Raw genomic sequence first — 5203 nt, 5'->3', positions numbered from 1 at the left:
CTGCAACTTTCTGTGGCATTACGACGTGAGCGCTCATGTCCTTCTGCCATTTAAAGCGCACATACTCTCTGATTGTCATATTACCTACACACTGTGAGCCCCACAAAATTTTTTGTCATAACCATTAGACTGTTTTGTATTGATGTATACTGATGTCAGCGGAATGTTTTTGTGCTGGTATTAAACTATGTATAACACAGTAACAGTCTATATTCGTAGGCATGGTGCTGAAACATTATTGTCGTACGAGGGCTATTAGCAAAGTAAGTCCCGATCGGTCGCGAAATAGAAACCACTGAGAAAATCAAAACGTTTTACGTGCAACCGTTAGCTACACCTTGCAACAAATTCTCTACATAGCCGCCGCTTCCAGTTATACATTTATCGTAGCATTGTGCCAGCATTCCAATATTGTCGTCTCAGAAGGCAGCCGCCTGTGCTTTCCGCCAATACTTTACGTTGTCCTACAGCTTGTTGGCTGCGCCAAAATGTTCTCTTTGTAGCCAGCGGTTCATGTGAACAGAGATGACACTCAGAGGGAGCGAATTACGGGCTGTACTCTGGGTGACCGAACACTTCCCATCGAAAATGCTGCAGGATGTCTTCATTTATTCACACGCTCTGTTCGCAACGAAGTAAATCACTGTTCATATGAACGACACTTCATTAAGGTCAGAGTCCTTCATATTGCTAATACAAGAAAACAGATAATAATGCTGGAATTTAATTATTAAGAGACGAGAGCGGTTGAGTGGATGTTTTATTTTACTTGACAATAGAAAATCCTCAGAAATTATTTTTCACATGTTGGCCAGATTCCTCAACCCCCGACCCTCCCTTTTATACTCTCAAATCATCAATTGGGAACTGAAACGCTCTAGTGGTTCTATTAGGTAGGGTCTACACAAGCCTCTTGCTCCTGACGTTGCTCTCATACACCAGTAGCCAAAACATTGTGACCATATTTTCAGTAGCGTGTTGGTCCATCTTTGGAACACAGTACTTCAGTGAGTGTGCCTCGCATAGGTTCTACAAGTCGCTGGTAGGACTGTCTACGCACAGTTCGCCTCGTTCTCGTAAATAACAGGCCTGTGATTTGCAGGCGCGGAGCTGATGCTCGATAACGTCCCAGATGTGTTCCATCGGGTTCAGATCAGGCACATTTCCTGCTAAAGACATAACGTAAATTCACTATCATGCTCCTCAACCTACTGTAGCACGATTTTGACCTTGTGACACGAACTGTTATCCTGCTGGAATATGCCGTCGCCGCCGGAAAAGAAATCTTGCATGATGGGATATAGGTGGTCCGTAGCAATGTTCACGTAGTACGTAGCAGTCACGGTTCTTTCCTACCACAGATCCCATGGAAGTTCAGGTGAATGCCCTCCACTGCATCATAATATCCCTATCTGCCTGCCTCGGAGACGCAGTGTATATTTCGAGCAGCCATTCACCTAGATAACGCCATATCCGGACACGATCACCGACTTGGTGTTTCAAGAAATACGATTCATCCGACCAGGACGAACATTTTCATTGATACACAGTCCTCTCTCGATGATGGCATACCAACTGCGACCGTATCTGATGATGTCGTTGGGTAATCATGAGAAAACCTAAGCATCGTGTGCTGCGGACTCCCGTGTTCAACAATTTGGGTTGAATGATGTGCTCTGAAACACTAGTCCCTGAACAGGCGTTGCCTCAGATCGTCAAGTGTCCTGCTTCAGCGAGGGGCCAGCCTCCAACCTCCACTTTCTGTAGCGAGGTGTGGTCTTCCAACACAGTGTCACTCACTCGTCGTTTCATGGCCTTTTAACCATTCTCCATAGATGTTCATGAGAGTAGCACGTGAAGACCCTACGACCTTCGCAGTGTTCGAGGTGGTCGTTCACAGGAGCAGGGCCTTAACACTCTGCCCTTTGCTAAGATCGCTTATTTCGTTCCCGCCAGGCGGCTTTCAGTCTCACGGTGGGCAGGGATCATAATGTTTTTGATGATCAGGAAATGCGAGGTGCGACAATAAAGTAATGAGACTGATGTGAAAAAAATGTTGCTTACCGTTTTAGTCAAGTTTAGTGTTGCCTCCTTCACAGTAGTTCCCTTCTGATTGCCCACAGTTTTTCCAGCGCTTCTGCCATTGAAGGTAACGTTTCTGGAACTCATCTTACGTAATATACTCCAAGACCCTCGTTACAACTTTTTGGACATCGTGTGTTGTTTGAAAATGGTGTGCCTTGACCGCCCTTTTGACTCTTGGAAATAGAAAAAAGTCGCACGGAGCGATATCTTGTGAATAAGGTGGCTGTGGTAGTATTGAAAATGGTTTTGAGGTTAAAAATTGCTGTACTAATAGAGCAGTATGGGATGGCGCATTATCGTGATGCAGAATCCAATTATCAGCAATGTTGGCGCGGACACGAAGAACTCTTTTACGAAGTTTTTCTAAAATTTCTTTGTAGTTTATTTATTTATTTATCGTATGGCAATACAGACACATAAGAATGAAACAGACGAATCACTAATATAACAAACATTAATAATTGCAAACAAACATTATTAATATAGCAAAGTGTAAGGATTACAAACAAACATCAAGTCTATTAATATAATCTATCGACTCTGGAGTTGCGAGCAGGAAGTCGTCGGGGCTCCCATTATAGGCTATTCTGGAACACTCTTCAACAATGTGGCTGATGGTCTGACTTTCTCCGCAGTCACACTGAGGGGATGGTATTTTACCCCATTTATACAGGGAGTAAGCACATCTGCCATGACGAGTTCTAATCCTATTTAGAGTGGACCATGTTCTGCGTGGCAGGTCAAAACCAGGTGGTTTTTGTGTGATGCAAGGCATGTTATGATTTTGCCATGCGTTCCATTTTTCAGACCATGCGTTTGTGGTACTGAAACCTTCTTCTACACAGTTCCTTGCTCTTCTTGTTGGCGGGTTCCTAGATCGACGCCTGTTTATCAGTGTTTGCAGTCTCAATGTCTTGGTGGAATGGCAGGCTTCGATTTCCCATGATGTTTTTGTATTCACGTACAAGGGCGTCAGTACGGGGCTTTATAGTAATATTGATTAACTGTTTGTGCAGGAGGCACCCACTCTTTATGAACAATTCTCTTGTAATCAAAGAAGCACACAAGAATGCATTTCAATTTTGACTTTGACATGCGAGCTTTTTTTGGTCTGCATAATCCCATTGAGCATCATTGCGGACTTCGACGTTTTGTCTGTGGATCGTACTGAAAAAACCAACTTTCATCACCAATGATAACACGGCTCAACAATTCCGGATTGATTTCCGTTTGCTCTAACAGATCGGCTGCCACATTTTTCCGTGTTTCTCGCTGTTGTGGTGTGAGATTTTTGGGGACCATTTTTGCACAAATCTTTCTCATACCAAGATCTTCAGTTACTATTAAACGAACCGTTTCTCGATTGATGTTCAGTTCTTCTGCAATCATTTTCCCGGATAATCTTCGATCAGATCGTACGAGTTCACGCACCCTGGCCAAGTTGACATCCGTCCGTGAGGTTGATGGTCGTCCACTGCGGTCTTCATTTCAATATTCGTTCTGCCTTCACTAAACATTTTATGCCATACCGTAAGTTGTCGTCGCGTCTTACCCAATTTAACGCACAAAGAAATGGCATACCGTTGCGCAATATTATGCGGTTCCATTTCCGTGACGAGAGACACAAACACGTGTTAACTTATTACAGCACAACTCACGACTGAGCAGTTGCATCGATGTGCCACTTGGACTAGAAGCAGCTTAATAGACCAAGGTCAAAGATATTGTGCCTACGTAAGCCTGCAGGGTTGTCACATCTTGTAAAAAAAATCAGTCTCATTACTTTATTGTCGCAAATCGTATCTTTACATCCTGGTAAGTTCACTTCCACAAAGAACATAGACATGAGTATCCATTAACAGTTGGCATGATTGGCCTGAATTGCCACAAACACGATTTTCTCTTTTGTACGTAAGAGAAAACAACATTTCGGCTTTATTCTTGATACTTTTGTTGTTCGTAACACATTCCAGATAATAACATCCATATACACTGATGGAAGAAAATTACACCACCAAAAAAGTAGTTAATATAGGGTAATGAAATTTCGGGAATACATTTCCATAAGTAACATATTTAAGTGGTGCATACTGAAAATCCAGGTTAATGTAAGCGCAAGTAAAGCCATTGCAAATGTGAAGTGCTGCTACATTAATAAGCGGTGTAACCGACAACGTTGAATGCAAGCATGCAAACGTGCGTGCATTGTGTTTTATAGGTACCAGATGCCAGTTTGTGCGATGGAGTTCCATGCTGTTGCACTTGGTCGGTCAGTAACAGGGACCGTTTATGCTATTTGTGCTGACGCTGGAGTTGTTCTCCGATGATATCCCATGTGCTCTGGATTGGAGGCAGATCTGGTGACCGAGTAGGCCAGGGCAACATTTCGACACGCTGTAGAGCATCTTGGGTTACAACCGAGGTTTGTAGGCGAGTGTTATCATGTTGGAAACACACCCTGGGACGCTGTCCATGAATGGCAGCACAACGAGTCGAATTACCAGATGAACGTCAGGGCGCGTGGAATAACCACCAGAGTGTTCCTGCTGTCATGTGAAATCGCACCCCACACCATAATTTCAGGTGTAGGTCCGGTGTGTCTAGCAGAAAGATAGGTTGGTTGCAGGCCCTCAACTGGCTTCATTGTAATCAACACACAGCTATCACTGGCACAGAGACAGGACACGTCACAGAACACAACAAACCTCCATACTGCCCTCCAGCGAGCTTTCGCTTGACACCACTGAAGTCGCAAGCGGCGGTGGTTTGGGTTCAGTGAAAACTTTGTAACATCTGCAACTGGAGTTCCTTGAGCATCTCTGTACGATCTTGTGGCGAAACGCGATGCCCTTCGTTGGATCTTCTGCTGTGAATTTGACAGTGTGACTAAAGGATAGGTTCAAAATGGTTCAAATGGCTCTGAGAAGTATGGGACTTAACTTCTGAGGTCATCAGTCCCCTAGAACTTAGAACTACTTAAACCTAACTAACCTAAGGACATCACACACATACATGCCCAAGGCAGGATTCGAACCTGCGACCGTAGCGGTTGCGCGGTGTCAGACTGTAGCGCCTAGAACCGTTCGGTCACATCAGCCGGCAGAAATGTTTACCTCCG

The sequence above is a fragment of the Schistocerca piceifrons genome, chromosome 2 (assembly GCF_021461385.2).
Source record: "Schistocerca piceifrons isolate TAMUIC-IGC-003096 chromosome 2, iqSchPice1.1, whole genome shotgun sequence".
In the NCBI taxonomy this organism is placed as follows: domain Eukaryota; kingdom Metazoa; phylum Arthropoda; class Insecta; order Orthoptera; family Acrididae; genus Schistocerca; species Schistocerca piceifrons.
This window is presented reverse-complemented; position numbering follows the sequence as displayed.